The sequence below is a fragment of the Oncorhynchus masou genome, chromosome 9 (genome assembly GCF_036934945.1).
Source record: "Oncorhynchus masou masou isolate Uvic2021 chromosome 9, UVic_Omas_1.1, whole genome shotgun sequence".
Classification (NCBI taxonomy): Eukaryota; Metazoa; Chordata; class Actinopteri; order Salmoniformes; family Salmonidae; genus Oncorhynchus; species Oncorhynchus masou.
Window position 1 is genome coordinate 50,521,787 of NC_088220.1, and position 19,357 is coordinate 50,541,143.

A 19,357-nucleotide genomic window follows, 5' to 3' on the forward strand; every position below is an offset into this window, starting at 1 on the left:
TGTAAGGGAAATGTACTAAAATGTCAAAGGAAGTGCTCATGTTTTGATCTAAAAATATTTGTTTTATATTTAGTCTTTACTGTGTGTGTGTGTGTGTGTGTGTGTGTGTGTGTGTGTGTGTGTGTGTGTGTGTGTGTGTGTGTGTGTGTGTGTGTGTGTGTGTGTGTGTGTATACCCGTTCAAATGTTGTTTTGTATATTGAGTACAATTTGTTATTTGTTAATGAGCCCTTGTCTCATTTTGAGGCATTAACTTTTCAAAACAGCTCAGTCTTCTTTTTTGGGGGAAACACATTTTATTCCAGAAATACAAAAGCATAACAGAATAAACCATTTGAGGTGAGTCTTAATGAGATGCACAAGTCATGTAGAGGTGGCATATGGTAACGGAATTCCTCTTCTTCGGAGGAGGAGTAGCAAGGATCAGACCAATGTGCAGCGTGGTAAGTGTCCATAATGATATAATTAATAAATCAACAGAACACCGAACAAAATAACAAAAGTACAACCAAACAGTCCCGTATGGTGAAACCACTAACACAGGATAAAACCACCCACAAAACAATAGAAAACAGGCTACATAAATATGGCTCCCAATCAGAGACAACGACTAACACCTGCCTCTGATTGAGAACCATCCTCGGCCAAACACATAGAAATATAACAACAGAACAAAACAAAACCCCAACTCACGCCCTGACCAACTAAAATAAAGACATAAAAAATGAACTAAGGTCAGAACGTGACACAGAGGATGAAATTGACAGACAGACACTGTTTTCCTACTACCCATATACAGTTATAAGAACCTCTGAGTAGGGCAGGGGCGTAGACAAAACTCACCCCTTTACAGTCGGCAGGCGTTAGCTGTGGGATGGGTGGTGATGTTACTAAGCTCAGATTGTGGATAGCGTAGTTTGTTTTATAACTGCCTTTTGACATTTGACTTCTCAGAAGCGGTTTTGTGTTTTTGAAGCCGGGGACAAAGGCGATAAGCCATTCCTCTACCAGCACAGTTGAACATGCTGTTGTAGACAGACAGAGATGACTGTGATAGCACTGTACTGCTCGCAGAACAGATAGACTCAAGACTCTCTGCAAAGCAATACACCTCTGCACTTTCTAATCAGTGAGGAAATCTAAAGAGTGGCTGCTTCTGAATCTGTGCAAACGACATGATGAAGATATCTAACTGAAGAGAACTATGAGTGGTTGTTTTACAGTCTAGTAAGGACAGTTGCGGAGAGAGCAAAGGGCATGTCCATGCCACTACTAAAGTGGCTGCTATACGGGTTACTATATGGCCAAGGCCGGAGTTATGGGCGTGTCCTGTCCCGCCCTACCATACCTCCTTTCCCGTCCAAATCAAATATTGAAACGTTGATCATTTATTTGACCGAGACGCGCGCCTGCAGAAAGACACATTATTCTCGGATAAAGCATCCGAGTGAGCGAAACAGCTCTCTCAGTATGTGTAGACCATGTACCTGATGCTGTCTGGACCAAAAGAGTATGGTTTGTCATACTATTTCTGGCCAGACAGCATCAGAGACATGGGCTACATATAGTAAGACAGAGGGATGCTGTTTCGCTCACTCGGATGTTCTGTCCGGTGAGAGAGTTTCAGCAGAGAGGAAGAGGCGAAAAGCGAGAGGGCTCACTCTCGCCAAAATCTGTCCATAATAAGCCCAATGCGTTTCTATAGGCATAATATGCAGACCTAAGCTTGACGCCTGCCTTCCTGACCTTTGGGACAATGACTCCCATTATTAGGGTGGAAACATGAGCATCTCGTCATCGCATACAGTTCTCTGGTTTCAGCCTCTTGCAAATTGGAAAGGAAAGTTGGTATGTAAGTCGATTTTTTTGCCAAAATTATATAATTTTGTTTACATAAAAACGTTCCAAATACTTCACCAGTGAGGTGACTTAGCCACAGAGGATCATTAGCTTCTTTAAAAAAAATGATTCTCTCAAATCACAAGTGTGTAGGCCTATGGGCAGCTGATTGAGTTGCGTCTGTCAGTGAAAAGCATCTAAAATCTAGTGTGGAAAATAATGTGTCTTGAAATGTTGCAACAAGAAGAAGGGGAGGGGTGTGCAGCGAAGATATGGCTCGTCTCTCTCCAAAATGCATACACTCAGCTCTCCAGAATGCATGCACTCAGCTCTCCAGAATGCATGCACTCAGCTCTCCAGAATGTGATCAGCTGTCTCCCGCCAATTCTTGCACCATTCACTGTTTCATTCTGTGAATTGTTTGCCCTTTGAATGTTTATTTTGTATTAATTCCCCATTACATACTGTATGTCACCAGTAGGCCTGGAAAATGTACAATTTAATCCCAGTGGTGGAAAAAGTACCCAGTTGCCATACCTGAGTAAAAGTAAAGAAACCTTAATAGAAAATGACTCAAGTAAAAGTGAAAGTCACCCAGTGAAATTCTACTTAAGTAAACGTCTATAAGTACCTGGTTTTAAATATACTTAAGTATCAAAAGTAAAAGTACAAAGTATAAATAATTGAATGATTTAATACAAGGATGGACTTTACTAGTGATAGCTCAATTCAAGACAGATAAAAAGGGAGGCTGAGTAGAGAGATGAATGTGATTGAAAGAACCGGAATGTTCATCAGGATATTTTCTACTGTTTTTATTTGTTGACTTTAGGACTGTGTATTTTACTTAGTGGTTGATGGAAGTTACAGGCCACTGCTTCATTGGCCTACAGGCTATCTCTGAGTTCTATGCGCAATGTTCCCGTATGGCAGAGCATGGTGCTCTCTTAGTCGAATTTTAGATTTTAATCATTTTACTTCAGATTGTTATGACTGACCACATGACAATGATTTGGAGAAACTCAAACATTATTACTGAAATGAAACTGTTCCACGAAAATGCACGTGTCAAAATAATCATACTTGTCACGCAGAAATGGTAGTATAAATTGTAAGCTTCCCCAAACTTGAAACTCAAGAGCTGCCTATGGTCTTTACCATAACCCCCATTTAAAAAAATGGTGAACGCACCAGCGCATGCGCACATAGGAGGTTCGGTGAAAAGAAACGTGCCCGCCTATGAAGTCATACAAAAAGTTTTGTAGTGATTCATATGTTGTTGATGTAAAGAATATTAGTTGGTCTGTGGTGTGTAATGAGGAGCAACCAGATGCTTCAAATAACACATTTATGAAATTGCTTATTCCAGTTACTAATAAGTATGCTCCCATTGAGAAAATGACCGTAAAAACAATTAAATCCCTGTGGATTGATTTTTTTAAATTTTATTTTATTTTACCCCTTTTTTCTCCCCAATTTCGTGGTATCCAATTGTTTTAGTAGCTACTATCTTGTCTCACAACTCCCGTACGGGCTCGGGAGAGACGAAGGTTGAAAGTCATGCGTACTCCGATACACAACCCAACCAAGCCGCACTTCTTGTTAACACAGCATGCATCTAACCCGGAAGCCAGCCGCACCAATGTGTCGGAGGAAACACCATGCACCTGGCGACCTGGTTAGCACACACTGCGCCCGGCACGCCACAGGAGTCGCTGGTGCGCGATGAGACAAGAACATCCCTACCGGCAAAGCCCTCCCTAACCCAGACGACGCTAGGCCAATTGTGCGTCGCCCCATGGACCTCCAGGTCACGGCCGGTTACGACAGAGCCTGGGCGCGAACCCAGAGTCTCTGATGGCACAGCTGGCGCTGCAGTACAGCCACAGGAGCATTAGTGAGGTCGGGCATTGATGTTAGGCGATTAGGCCTGGCTCGCAGTTGGTGTTCCAATTCATCCCAAAGGTGTTCGATGGGGTTGAGATCAGGGCTCTGTGCAGGCCAGTCAAATTTTTCCGCACCGATCTCGACAAACCATTTCATTTCGACAAAACATTTCACTTTGTGCATGGGGGCATTGTCATTCTGAAATTGGAAACAGCCTTCCCAAAACTATTGCTACAAAGTTGGAAGCACAGAATCGTTTAGAATGTCAGTGTACGCTGTAGCGTTAAGATTTCCCTTCACTGGAACTAAGGGGCCTAGACCAAACCATGAAAAACAGCCCCAGACCATTATTCCTCCTCCACCAAACTGTACAGTTGGCACTATGCATTGGGGCAGGTAGTAAGGCCATTCTACTCCCAATATTTGTCCATGGAAATTGCATGGCCGTGTGCTCGATTGTATACACCTGTCAGCAATGGGTGGGGCTGAAATAGCCAAATTCACTAATTTGAAGAGGTGTCCACATACAGTGGGGCAAAAAAAGTATTTAGTCAGCCACCAATTGTGCAAGATCTCCCACTTAAAAAGGTGAGAGAGGCCTGTAATTTTCATCATAGGTACACTTCAATTATGACAGACAAAATGAGAAAAGAAATCCATAAAACCACATTGTAGGATTTTTAATGAATTTATTTGCAAATTATGGTGGAAAATACTACAATACCTACAAACAAGCAAGATTTCTGGCTCTCACAGACCTGCAACTTCTTCTTGAAGAGGCTCCTCTGTCCTCCACTTGTTACCTGTATTAATGGCACCTGTTTGAACTTGTTATCAGTATAAAAGACACCTGTCCACAACCTCAAACAGTCACACTCCAAACTCCACTGTGGCCAAGACCAAAGAGCTGTCAAAGGAAACCAGAAACAAAATTGTAGACCTGCACCAGGCTGGGAAGACTGAATCTGCAATAGGTAAGCAGCTTGGTTTGAAGAAATCAACTGTGGGAGCAATTATTAGGAAATGGAAGACATACAAGACCACTGATAATCTACCTCGATCTGGGGCTCCACGCAAGATCTCAGCCTGTGGGGTCAAAATGATCACAAGAACGGTGAGCAAAAATCCCAGAACCACACGGGGGGACCTAGTGAATGACCTGCAGAGAGCTGGGACCGAAGTAACAAAGCCTACCATCAGTAACACACTACGCCGCCAGGGACTCAAATCCTGCAGTGCCAGACGTGTCCCACTGCTTAAGCCAGTACATGTCCAGGCCCGTCTGAAGTTTGCTAGAGAGCATTTGGATGATCCAGAAGAAGATTGGGAGAATGTCATATGGTCAGATGAAACCAAAATATAACTTTTTGGTAAGAACTCAACTCGTCGTGTTTGGAGGACAAAGACTGCTGAGTTGCATCGAAAGTACACCATCCTTACTGTGAAGCATGGGGGTGGAAACATCATGCTTTGGGGCTGTTTTTCTGCAAAGGGACCAGGACGACTGATCCGTGTAAAGGAAAGAATGAATGGGGCCATGTATCGTGAGATTTTGAGTGAAAACTTCCTTCCATCAGCAAGGGCATTGAAGATGAAACGTGGCTGGGTCTTTCAGCATGACAATGATCCCAAACACACCACCCGGGCAACGAATGAGTGGCTTCGTAAGAAGCATTTCAAGGTCCTGGAGTGGCCTAGCCAGTCTCCAGATCTCAGACCCATAGAAAATCTTTGGAGGGAGTTGAAAGTCTGTGTTGCCCAGCAACAGCCCCAAAACATCACTGCTCTAGAGGAGATCTGCATGGAGGAATGGGCCAAAATACCAGCAACAGTGTGTGAAAACCTTGTGAAGACTCACAGAAAACATTTGAAATCTGTCATTGCCAACAACGGGTATATGACAAAGAATTGAGATAAAGTTTTGTTATTGACCAAATACTTATTTTCCACCATAATTTGCAAATAAATTCATTAAAAATCCTACAATGTGATTTTCTGGAATTTTTTCTCATTTTGTCTGTCATAGTTGAATTGTACCTATGATGAAAATTACAGGCCTCTCTCATCTTTTTAAGTGGGAGAACTTGCACAATTGGTGGCTGACTAAATACTTTTTTGCCCACTGTACTTATATAGTGTATGTGTAAAGATTTACCAGGTTCTTGCAGTCCAGTTTGGAGTGTTTGAGCAAACAAAGGAAACCAGAGAATAAAAATATATTGCAATACAGGTTTTTATTTACAGTTAACTTTAATAAAAAGTTCAACAGTATGTACAAGTTGCTTGACAGCTCAAAAATGCAAAAAAACACTCCCCCAACTGAGTTTTTTCAAGATAGCTTCGCAACACATGTTGTATTAGCAGTTCTCTTGAACAATGAATATGAGGCAAAGGTTATGTAGGCCTAAACAGGTCAAATGCACATAGGCCTACCAAAGTAAATAGACACATTTAAACAACAGACAACATCAATGATGATACTGCAGTCACTGACGATAGCAGGTGTTCATATTTTCAGTAGCCTATTACAATTTATTTTTTTACTTATTTAACCTTTAATTAAGTAGGCAAGTCAGTTAAGAACAAATTCTGATTTACAATGACGGCCTACCCTAGGCCAAACCCGGACGACGCTAAGCCAATTGTGCGCCGCTCTATGGGACTCCCGATCATGGCTGGTTGTGTTTACAGCCCAGGATCGAACCAGGGTCGAACCTCTAGCACTGTAATTCAATGCCTTAGACCGCTGCACCACTCGGGAGCCACAATAGCCTACTTATCCAAAACGGAATAAACCAAAGACATTCTTGGAGTCCCCGACATAATGTAATGAGGAAGTGAAGAGAGTGCGCACCATAGAGATTGTTAGAGTACTCATCTTTGTATATATGACTTTATAGTGTCTGTGGCAGCATGGGAAGCGCCATTGAAGCAGCGCAATCTCCATTTTAAAATAGTCAATTTTCTTCTATATTGGCTGATTGCTCCCAAATCATAGGAATCCCCACCCAGTTGACTACTTTAAATTGGTGGAAGCCCTCAATGACAATGTTAACGTTAAAATGGGTTATATTCATGACGAGTCCTCTATCTATCTCTATGGTGTGCACCCTATACAACAAGAGGAGAAGGCAAACACAAACACGGTTTGAAAATTAAATGTAGGCCCCTAACTTTGTTTAAAAGATACTATCAATTCTCACAATGATTTAACACGAAGTTGTTCATGAAGTCTTTACGTATTAGTCATTAGTAGCACCAACAAATATGTGTGTGGCAAAGTGCACTCGTGAATGCTACTGTAAGCCTCCATTGGTCAGAGTTCAAATTGCATATGGTGCCCTATGGAGAGAGAGAGTGGACGCACTCGTTTCGATGTGGCTGTAGAGCAGCTAAGTTCGCGTCGCCATAAAACGTTTTTATGAAAAGCTGAAAATACAAGTGAATATGTATTTTCTAAATTACTTAATTAGTTAACCAGGGTACAACTTTGGTTTTAGAAGTGGGGGGGTTATAATTATTATATATTTTTTTATCCAGTTGAATAAACACTCCAAACAGCCTTACCCGACCACTCGGAGACGTCCGCGTGTTCCTAAAGCCCACCAGGCCATATTTTGTATCACATTCCAATGATAAAAGTGGGAGGGCAAAAATTTCATTCAAAATGTGTGGACATGTCCCGTCCCCCGTCCCCAGTGAAAGTTGCGCCCCTGTAGTTAACCCTTACAGAGAAATTTCAACCAAATTAGATATATTCACAACAACTATGGGAGAGACCGGTGCCAAATGTAACACGGGTCAGTTGTAAGAGGCTGAATGACTCCGCTTAGAAACCATTTCCAAAGCTCTTATTAAATGTGCCAAAGCTCGGAAAGTGTGTCTACATGCCTATGTTTTTTTTAAATAATTATTGACCTGTAGAACACCTGTGGAACACTCCATGTAACTAAACATATACTTTTTATTTGTAGGATGTGGTCTTTTGATTGGTATAGTTGATGACAATAATTATTGTTGTGTTTTCTCACAAGATTAGTAAAAGCTTCTATGCTCGGGGCTAGTTGGTAGACTGGTGAACAACTCGACTGCCTCCACAAAATGAACAAATGGGGTGGAGATAGCCTAACAGTCTACTAGAGAACTCTTGGGAGTCTTAAACCTATCCTGTCCTCAGTATTTTCTTTCCAAAAAGTCATTATGTGTTTACATATGTTTTTTCCCCACTCTTTTACGAGGAACGGCCACCTTGTGTCGTTTTCTGCCGCTGAGCACCGTTAGCCAGCCGCTCTGACTTGCTGAGGATGGACACGTATCTTTGGCCGTGCTCCCACATTCCCACATGGTCATCGTGTTCTTGGAGCATCTCTACTACTGTGAATTTGTTATATACATTTTTTTTATTTGACCATTATTTAACTAGGCAAGTCATTTTTTATGATGGCCTCGGAACAGTGAATGATCTGAGCATTTCCTGAACGGCGGTCCACGCCAAGCTAGGAGGAGATTAGATCTGGAGGAGGGACCAGGACAGGAGCTAAAGGCCATAGGCTAGTGCTAGTGCCATACACAGGACTGGTACCAGAACAAATCAGTTGGACGGGTCTTTTTGTGTTTAATTAGGGATTCCCATTAGTTGTTGCCAAGGAAGCAGCTACTCTTCCTGTGGTCCTAACGCATCAGACACATTAAACAAAAGATAAAACCGTACATCATATAACATCACTACACCACTAGATATCCACAACACAAAATGCACGATACCACAATACAACAATACCACAATGTACATGTGTGTAGAGTGCGTGTGCTAGCACCTGTGTGCGTATGCGTGTGTCTGTGCCTGTGTTTGTGTGTCTCTTCACAGTCCACACTGTTCCATAAGTTGTATTTTATCAGTTGAAAAAAAAATCTGATTCTACTGCTTGCATCAGTTACCTAAAGTGGAATAGAGTTCCATTTAGTCGTGGCTCTATGTAGTTCTCTGCACCTCCCATAGTCTGTTCCGGACTTGGGGATTGTGAAGAGACCTCTGGTGGCATGTCTTGTGGGGTATGCATGGGCGTCCGAGCTGTGTGCTATTAATTTAAACAGACAGCTTGGTGCATTCAGCATGTCAACACTTCTTACAAAAACAAGCAGTGATGAACCTCCACTTTGACCCATGAGAAATTGATATGCATATCATTAATGTTATATCTCTGTGTACATTGAAGGGCCAGCAGCGCTGATCTGTTCTGAGCCAATTGTAATTTTCTTAAGTCCCTCTTTGTGACACCTGACCACGCAAGTGAACAGTAGTCCAGGTGTGACAAAACTAGGGCCTGTAGGACCTTCTTTTTTGATGGTGTTGTTAAAAAGGCAGAGCAACACTTTATTATGTACAGACTTCTCCCCATCTTAGCTACTATTGAATCAACATGTTTTGACCATGACAGTTTACAATCCAGGGTTACTTCAAGCAATTTAGTCAAATCAACTTGCTCAATTTCCACATTATTCATTACACAATTTAGTTTATGGTTTAGTGAATGATTTGTCCCAAATACAGTGCTTTTAGTTTTGAAATATTTAGGACTAAGTTATTCCTTGCCACCGATTCTGAAACTAACTGCAGCTCTTACGTGTTGGAGTCATTTCAGTTGCTGTAGTAGCTGACGTGTATAATGTTGAGTCATCTGCATACATTGACAAACTGGCTTTACTCAAAGCCAGAGGCATGTCATTAGTAAAGATTGAAAAAAGTAAGGTGCCTAGACGGCTGCCCTGGGGAATTCCTGATTCTACCTGGATTATGTTGGAGAGGCTTCCATTAAAGAACATGCCTACGTTTGCTAATCTTGACAATGAAAACATCATTAAAGTAATTGGCAATATCAGTGGGTTTTGTGATGAATGAGCCATCTGATTCAATGAATGAAGGAGCTGAGTTTTGGCTTTTTGCCCAAAATGTAATTTAAGGTGTCCCAGAGCTTTTTTACTGTCATTCTTTACATAATTTATCTTTGTTTCATGTTATAATTTCTTCTTATTTTTATTCAGTATAGTCACATGATTTCTCAATTTACAGTTCGCTTGCAATCACTTTTGCGGAGAGATTTATTTGCCATTCCTTTTGCCTCACCCCCCTCACCCATAGCAAATTGACCAACATCTAGTGGAAAACCTTCCCAGAAGAGTGCAGGCTGTTGTAGCAGCAAAGGGGGGACCAACTCCATATTAACACCCATGATTTTGGAATGAGATGTTCGACACGCACCAGTCCACATACTTTTGGTCATGAAGTGTATGTCCTTTATGATACACAATGGGCTATTTGACCTCTGAGACAAAAATACATTATGAGATTATTTGGTTGCAAAAACCAATGACAAAATAAATACAGCTTGCAGTCATCTGTTGAAGCCCTCGTCTTTGACTTAAACAGTCAGATATTTCAGTGAACTTCACTCAGTCAGGCCAATAGTCCACCCACTGTCCTTGAGTTTGCACAATCGGACCTTGAAGGAAGGACATTCCTCAGAGATTAGGTCAACATGACCCTCCACCCCCGACACCAGAAAAAGCCCCTGCAGTATCTAACTCCAACTGGACTAAAGGGCTCCCCCTATGCATCAGATCACAACGCACCCATTCCTTCACTCAGCCCCCTGTCTTCATAAGCATTGACAATGACATTGAGATTGAGCAAGTCGACCTACACCACCAACCCACACCACCCCTCACACCATCTCAACCCTCTGGAACACATTCATTGCCACTAACCATCCACTATTCGCTGATTAAACATGTGTAACATCTTCTATTGCATGACATTCTGGAATCGAGGGAGCTGATTCTTGAGAAGGGGCAGAGGGAATGAGGATATAATGCCATGAACTGACCGCGACTTTGCCTAACAATAACATGTTTCCGTCCCTCAGACTACAGATGCTGGGTGTCCCTCTGAGGCGTGTGCGGCTAGTTGCTGGGTCATGAGAACTGTTGCTATGGAAAAAGGTAGGGAGCCAATCCGGACAAGTGACCAACTTCACGTACACAAAGCAACTAATTCCTCGTGCTTTCTATGTACTAGAAAAGGGGACACACTTAATAGCAATCATATATATGCTATAATTGCAGTGATAGGGAAGTGTATCACCTGAACATTAAAATATAAATGGTATTGAGTGGAATGAGTCACCAGTTGGAAGTTAACTACAACAGTTATCCAATAGATAGTGAGTTTGATTCCTTGATAAAGCTTTGATAATGAACATGTATTATATGGGAAATGATTTGGTTGCTGTGTAGCCTATAGATCAATCTAGAAGAATAGGTGTGAGGGTCAGATGATCATACGTTTGTGTTGTGTGAACATGCTGAGCGGGAAAGCACTTTGACTTTCCCGTTTCTAAGACACGCGGTCTGTTAGACTGTGGTTGGTACAGTCACCCAGGCATGAACAATGCATGTGTACATGCTTTCGCAACCTGCTCTACTTCCCACACTATGTGACCTTCACCCTGCACCTGATACAGTCATGTTCTCAGAAGTGATCAGACAGATGAAAAACATTTGCTCAACCAGTGCAAAGATGAACCATGTTCATACTGACCCAAATGGTGCTTGCTGACTCGCCAAAGCCAGCCATTATGACACTAAAAATGGACCACCTTTACTTACTAAACTCACATACCGGTATTACCATCGTTTAAGGACTCTTGGAAGATTAGTCGAAATGGGGACTAAATAAAAGAGATCCGAATCAAATCAAAATCAAACCATCAAAATAGAGTCAAACCCATGCTGCGTGTAAGGACTTTTCTGTTCTCATTAGACCGTGTTTGCGCGTGCAGTTAACACTCCCACGCGTCTTATTAGCATACCTAAACTCAGCAGCCGCCCCTCTGCACAGCTCCCCGAGCAAGTCAACAGCAGTCTGCATGGACAGGATGTTGTGGTTGTGCTGGTAACGTGCGCTTCACACCGACAGGCGAGAATGGAGACACCATGACGTAGAGGTAAGAAGAAGAAAAACAAAGGCAGCGCTATGAGGGTGTGCTGTTTCCACCCGGGCCCAGGCCAGCTTTGGCCAGTGCAGTGTAAATAGTGGCCATGTCTAGATACTGTGTAGCCAGCATAAGTCTTTAATCAAACCTCAGTTGAAGTTTAAGCAGGCACGTTCGTCTCAATGATGAATGAGAACATTTCCCATTTTGAGATGGTCCCTGCGTCTCGGATGACATAAAAGACTGATCGATCAACGCGGACTTATTTCAGTGTGCCATAAAAAGGTTTTAGTGCCGTTATGCTGTAAGACAACATGGAGTACCACAGGCTAACCGCAACGCAAGAACACAGAGGAAGTGTGCAGTTCCTCCTCTACACAGTCCAAAGGCTGTTTGCCTAACAGTATTCAGGCCAAGCACAGACATTGACGTCAGAGAGCCTTTACAGTACAGCGGGCAGAGTGTACAGACCTAATAAAAGGTACAATAAAGTGAGAAATTGAGTCCTACGTCCATTAGAATGAGGGCAGCCTGAGGTTGTCTGGGCTACTAAACATTAACCACTGACTTGGGTTACAAATCAATTGCACTACCAGCTAAGCCATAAAAGACACAGACCTATTGGTAGAAGGTTTAGTATCTTCATATGCACACATGGCAGATAAGCTTGCCCACACAACAACTGGCCTAGAACTACAGAGGTGTAAAACAATGTATTTCGATGAGCTGTCACTTGTCCCATAGGTTTTTCTGTTAACATTGGCAAGCTTACACCTAGCCACCTGCACATTGTCAAATCAGGTGAGCGTTAGCAATGCCTATATTGATTGTCCCTGAATTACGTCAATCTATACATTATTTTGTCGGTGGAAACGCCTGAAGAACCATGTCGACCTTTTTGAGACAGAACTTTCATTCAGGAAGTCTCTTTCCCTCCTGTGGTAAAACATTACTCTGGTCCTAAGATTGTTTTATGGTTGAAGGGTAAAGTCTGCAAATCTCCTTCACTGATACGACGCATGAGCTAAAAATGACCATTGATAAGGATAAATTGATATTTAACTGAGTTCCTTTGTCTGCTCTTTGTTAATCTGTGCGGCATCATTACGAGCATGGCTTCCCCTTTGGCTCTGTTGTGTTATTATAACAGGTACTGCACTGAGAACCTTTTCCTGTGTTATTCTGCTTTCTACTATAGATCTACTACTGATGGGGTGTAGTATGTATTTAGCATACACTAGCACAACATCCAGGGCTCTGACACAACCTTACATGTATAGAAACCTCCCCATCCCCACCCCCTTCCAACAATCTCTGCCCACAGCTCTCTCCTTTCAGCCAGCTGTGATACTGGCCACATTTAGAAATCTGAGGGCTGTTATTACTAACAGGCAGAAACACAAACTCACTCTGCAAACACTTGGCCAAAGGCCTGGTAAAACAGAGTCAGAAAAATGCTGGACGGTGTTTGTCCCCGAAGGGTGGGAAATAAGGCTTGTGAGGAGGTTTGGTTGGTGAATGGTGAACAACACCCTAGTAGCTCACAGCTGTGGGAGACGTACACCACAAACCGCTCCTTGAACAACCTGCAGAGCCGCCTCTGCTCTTCCCTCGCCTACATTACGTTGCAAACAAACACTTCACACAGAAGGCTTCATGAGGTGACGGCTCAATCTTTAAAGCTACAAAGTATGAACGGTCGTCTATGAGCATGTGTGAGGTTGTACGTGTGTGTATGGGTGAGAGGCAGAGGGAAAGCGAGAGACAGAGAGTCGGACACGTCGTTAAGACGTGGCCCGCAGAGCAGGTTAAGTGAAACAAGTCGACTGAAACTTTCTAATGGCAGTCAACATTGTAACCTAGCACCAGCTAGTGCACACTCAGATGTTTAGTCCGTCCCCTTCTGTATTGTGTCTGACATATACTGTATACCAAACGTTAGAAACACCTTCCCCCCCCTTTTGCCCTCAGAACAGCCTCAATATGTCGGGGCATGGACCTTACAAGGTGTCGAAAGCATTACACAGGGATACTGGCCCATGTTGACTCCAATGGTTCCCACAGTTGCGTCAAGTTGGCTGGATGTCCATTGGGTGGTGTGGACCACTTTTTGATACACATGGGAAACTGTTGAGCGTGGAAAACCCAGCAGCGTTGAAGGTCTTGACACAAACCGGTGTGCCTGGCACCTACTACCATAAATCGTTCAAAGGCACTTAAATCTCTTGTGTTGCCCATTCACCCCCTGAATGGCACACATACGCAATCCATGTCTCATTTGTCTCAAGGCTTAAAAATCCTTCTTTAACCTGTTTCCTCTCTTTCATCTACTCTGATTAAAGTGAATTTAACAAGTGACATCAATAAGGGAACATAGCTTCCTCCTGGATTCGTCTGGTCAGTCTATGTCATGGAAAGAGCGTGTTTTGTATACTCAGTGTATATACCGTACAAATATTTTACCATTATTTATATACACCATATTTCGGTCTGGGAATGCAAGATTTACAGTAAGCTAAGCTTGTCTTTCCAGTTTTCTAAATATCAGTGACTGGATGGGACAATCTATTTAAAATAGGGTGCGGGTTCTCTGAATAGACAACAGACAGAGACAGAACATGGAATAAACCACGGTCACCCAACAAAAAGGCAGAACTTTAGTCACTTAGTCCACTTGACCTTACTATTCAACATTTCCATGTAATCATTTGTTGCCTTATGTAAAGGGGCCTTCAGGCAAGAATTCTTGTGAACAGGTTGGCTTCTAAATGCAATTCATACGTAGATTCATTCTTTCCAGGAATGGTAGTAAAGGTAGTAATGCTGACATAATTATTTAATGGATTCATTTTTTGTTTTGTTACTGAGATGAAACATTACCGTCGTAAAGGTCAGTTGTTTGTGCTCGTGTGTGTTTGTCTGTGTGTCTCTGTGTCTGTGTGTTATTACCTGCATGAAGCCTCTGCCTCGACCCCACCATTCACTATCCTGACCTGAAATGTGTGAGTGGTTCAAAAGAGTGTGCGAGGTCTTGACGGCTATTTTAACTCAGTCACAGAGTTCAATATTTGAAAATAGTATGACAAGCAATGCTTCTCCCACTATTGTTGAGGGACAATGAATTGTGACACATGACATAAAAAACGACATTCTGCAAATTTGTGAACTTTTCCATTGGAACAATGTAGTAATCTGCATGGTTTCATCATTCTTCGGTTGAGTACTCTAGATCGTATATCACTGGGACATTTTGACAGGCAATTCATTGTTGTCCTGTGGATTTTGTGTCATGTGGGGCCTCGTCCCTACCTGTGCCCCACCCGGACTTCCAGGTAAAACTGTGATGTGTTCTGTCCCTGCTGTGGAACAGTATAACCCGTTTCACCAGCTCAGAGACTTGCCCAATCAAAGACAGCTCCATAAATCAGTACTGTCTTATGGCACAACACACGCCTAGGGGGAAGGCTGTAAACCAGGGACTCACACTGGCCATTATTCCACCAATCAGATGATATCGTATGATGTCATTATTTATGACGCTACTTATAAATCTACCAATCAGGTGCCTGCCCTGTGTTGTATAACCAATTGCTCCTCAGGTTTACACAGGTTGGTCCTATTTCATTGTGTTATGGAAATGTTATCTATCATATTTGAGGATGAGATAAAGATGTGTGTCTTATCGTCAATAGCAAATGGAAAAAAACAAGGCTTCATTTCCCACCAAAGAATTGTGATGACTACAGTAAACTTCTGTCACACTGGCCCTTGTTCCCCCAATCAGCTTTGTGATGACATGATTTGTGGTGCACTCTTTAAAAAAAATGTTATCTAGAACCTTAAAGGAAAAATCAACTACATTTGCCACCAAAGAATTGTGATGACTACAGCAAACCGCGCTGGGCAAATATTTGTAGTTTGGTTGACCACAAGGGTTATTTTTTTCCCTTTAAGAGCTGAAAAGGGCCCAATATTGGCTCTGTACCAAAATCTTACTCATAATCTTACTCTAGGCCTTGTTCTCACTTTTCACGTGTGGGAACGGTATGAACCTGTATCCTAATCAAAATCAAGATTCGTTCTTGGTCCATATTCTTATACACCACAACACAACTCATGGCACTTTCGAGAAGTGGTAAACCGAGTTCTCAGAATGTGAAGTTATGTGCAGAAATAGTTGTGAATATGGAGAAGAATGAGTATTTGTCTCAGAGCTAGCGGGTGGGTAAATTGGGTCCTCTAGGCCTGAGTCATTGTAGCCTATGACTAGGCCTCCGTGTTCACTCCTTGCTCATTCCACCTCATGTGACTCTGTTTCACTGTGGTTTAGGTGCTGCAGATGGATTCATCTGTGAGGGAACAAAAGAAGACACATGGATTGACTTAATGTTAGTGACAACATGGCAGACAATCAAAACAATGAAAATGTTCAGATGCTGTGAATGAGAGCACGCTTTGTGGGGTGTTATTCTTTTAAATAACTTCCTTCTGTCTCAAGTGCCCATTTGACAAGGAAGCACTGTTGATTGGCAGAATAAGCAATACCGTGACAACACAGCGAAGGAATGGCAGACAACCTGATTTACAGCAGTGAGTCAGTAGATAGCAACAACAAGTAGTTATAGGGGGGGGGGTTAAGTTTTGTCACAAACACTGGTCATGTAAGCTTTGGGTTCTTCCACAATATGAGCATAAGAAGAACACAGGCTGAAAAGTCCACTTGTTAAATGACGTAATAAATCAAAAGATGTCAAAAGTTTCACATTTACCGGTTCAAATCAAACATTACAGTCACACCCGTCAATGCCAAAACATTGGCAGGCTGAGTTAGCGTTAGCAGTGGTATGTTTCTGGATTTTTTTTGCCAGTAAAGCTTCTAATGTGCATCCAGTGGAAACAAAGTGGTGAACTTGTGAACAAACAAGGTCAGGTTGAAAAGAGATCACCCGCCCCCTTGGTTTTAAGCTGCCAGTCATTTTTTTTAGGCTGTGGGAACCTAAGGTTTAGAATCACAAAAGATTTCTCATTAAGAGTTGTAATTAGTGAGCGGTGCTACAGCAAGTGTGTTAATCACTCTTTCTTGGAATTGTCAGAATTCTTAGAAACCTGTGGAGGTACTCTTGGCCACGCTGGCTGTTTTATGCTCTTGGCAGTTTGATTGAAAAGAGAAGCCACCAATCAAGCCGCAGATCTCTCCTCCAATGGACGTCACCTCCACAGGGCAAGAATGCAGCTCTCACCGATCGAGGACTACAGATGTTTTGCTTTAGTCCTAGGCTCTTCATAGTTCTTCATGATAAGAGCTGAGGATAGCGTGGGTGGGGAGCAGAACAGCATCGTTTGAAAGGCATCTCCTTGGAGACGTTTTCAACACATGCCCTGAGCTTTCAGCCAGAGGAATGAGCTGAAGGAATTGTGATATGGTCTCTGGGGGATGGAAAACTTTCATAGTTTTTTTTGCTGACTACAAATGCTGACTTTACAAACATAACAGAAACCAGGAATGTTCTGTTACATGTGGGAAGCGTTCAAAGACAGCACATTTCTAATAGAAATGTATAAATACACATTTAAAATATAAATCATGTATGCAAAGTCGGTAACCACACAATTTGCTCAGCAGATTGTTTCTTTCAGCAGACATACATTAGGTGTGACTAAACTTCATGACAGTGTGACAGTAGAGTGCCCCTTTTTGAACCCACTTTGTTAAAATCAGCTAAGAATGTAATAATACACCTTTTTATTTCACTTCCGTACCCCTAATGACTAATTACATAAATTGGAGCAGAGTAAGACTGAATCATTCCCTCCATTACTACCACACCCCTCCATAGGCCCAGGCCCAAGCCTTTGACCCATTATCACACACCCCCAGTAGGCTAAACGCACAACATTTAGTCCACTACCACACCCCTCCATATGGTAGGCCCAAGCCTAGGGTCTTGGTCCGCCTCCTCTCCCAACATCTGGCGATTGTTTGACAGGACCCACTGCGCGACGTCTCCCAGCATCTCCAGTTGCTCCAACTGGGCCTGTGACTAACACCGCTCAGCTATATTTCACTAACAAATGAGAAGGGCTTCCAGATGACGGGCAGAGAAGAAAAAACAAGGAAGGAAATGAAAAACATGTGGGAAAGCCTGGACTGCATTTCATACGGAAAAGGATACTGCAAGAAAAGTCTGAACATTCCCCAGACCCCTTCCCCCCTTTAAGAGGGGCTTGAACCTCTCATGAAAGCTCTCTCAGTATGAAAGGCTTGATGATCTTAACAGACAGTGATAAAATATTGTTAAGCATTCGCCTGATGACTGAAGGTACATAATTACACCTAAGGGGACTCCGGGATGCTGGCCATCTAGGCAGAGTTGCAAAGAAAAAGCCATATCTCAGACTGGCCAATGAAAAGAAAAGATTAATATGGGCAAAAGAACACAGACACTGGACAGAGGAATTCTGCCTAGAAGGCCAACATCCCGGAGTCACCTCTTCACTGCTGATGTTGAGACTGGTGCTTTGCTGGTACTATTAAATGAAGCTGCCAGTTGAGGACTTGTGAGGCGTCTGTTTCTCAAACTAGACACTCTAATGTACTTGTCCTCTTGTTCGGATGTACACCGGGGCCTCCCAGTCCTCTTTCGATTCTGGTTAGAGCCAGTTTGGGCTGTTCTGTGAAGGGAGTAGTACACAGCGTTGTGCTTTTCTTTCAAAAACAAGGACAATTCTAAGTTACCCCAAAATGTTGAACGGTAGTGTATATGGGCATACAAATAGGGTTTTACTGTCATAACATTAAGAGGTAAATAGGTTGTTAAAAAAGCATGACATGGGTGACTAAAAAAAGCCAAACATTTGTAATTTGTTCATATGCAGGTTATTATCAACCTCAAAACTATGCAGGGAATTCTGGGTTAAACATAAGCATCAGTCAAAGCTATCTGAAGACATTAATCAACCTGTTTAAAACGGTGTACCAAATCAGTGTGACTGAAGGGGTATAAAGAGAAGGGCAGAGGGGGGGAATTCTCTGGCAGTGAGGGAGTCAAACCTAAACCTCTCTCTCAGCGAGAGTCCGTATGCAGCCAACCCAGAGGCGGCCATCTTGCAGCCTGCATTGCGTGCATTCCTATGACTTAAGGCAGCAGGGTGAGTCACTTTGTTCGGTGCAAATGTGGCCTCTGATTCACACCCAAGTGACTAAGCACCCGAACGGGCCCCACTGAGAGACGAGGAGAGAGGAAAGGAAAGGAGAAGCCTCTATCTATCTCCCTTGCCAGCCAAAACCAATGAGACCTGATAAGTGGACAAAACGCAAGGCATTTCTTTTCAAAGGAAATTCTCACTTGCCCAAAAAAATGGTTTTTGGTTGACCTCAAAGTATATCATGAGTCACTTCCCTAGTTGGCCCAAGTCTTCAGTATACAAATGTTTATAGTGACATGTCATTGCTAAGATTGTTTAGTATATCTTTTCTCTCAATAATTCCCAAAGGATTTGTACCAGACCAGTATAAAACTGAGAAGATGTGTCAGAAACCATTTCTAATCTAAATTACCCTGCAAATTAGCCAACTCAGCACACATACCACTTTCAATGCATCATGATTTGAATTATCAGACTTTTTCACTTTTCTTACAG

General features: G+C 42.5%; 1 long non-coding RNA gene across 2 annotated transcripts in view; it reads left to right on the forward strand.

Moving 5' to 3' along the window:
- The first annotated feature begins 1,415 nt into the window (after window positions 1-1,415).
- LOC135545242 (uncharacterized) overlaps window positions 1,416-19,357 on the forward strand; it is a 28,082-nt gene continuing 10,140 nt past the window's right edge. The window contains exons 1-2 of one of the 2 annotated variants that reach the window (XR_010456431.1): window positions 1,416-1,851; window positions 10,649-10,724. This is a non-coding gene — a long non-coding RNA (uncharacterized LOC135545242). The remainder of the gene's footprint in view (window positions 1,852-10,648; window positions 10,725-19,357) is intronic. The other variant, XR_010456430.1, reaches the window with a different exon arrangement.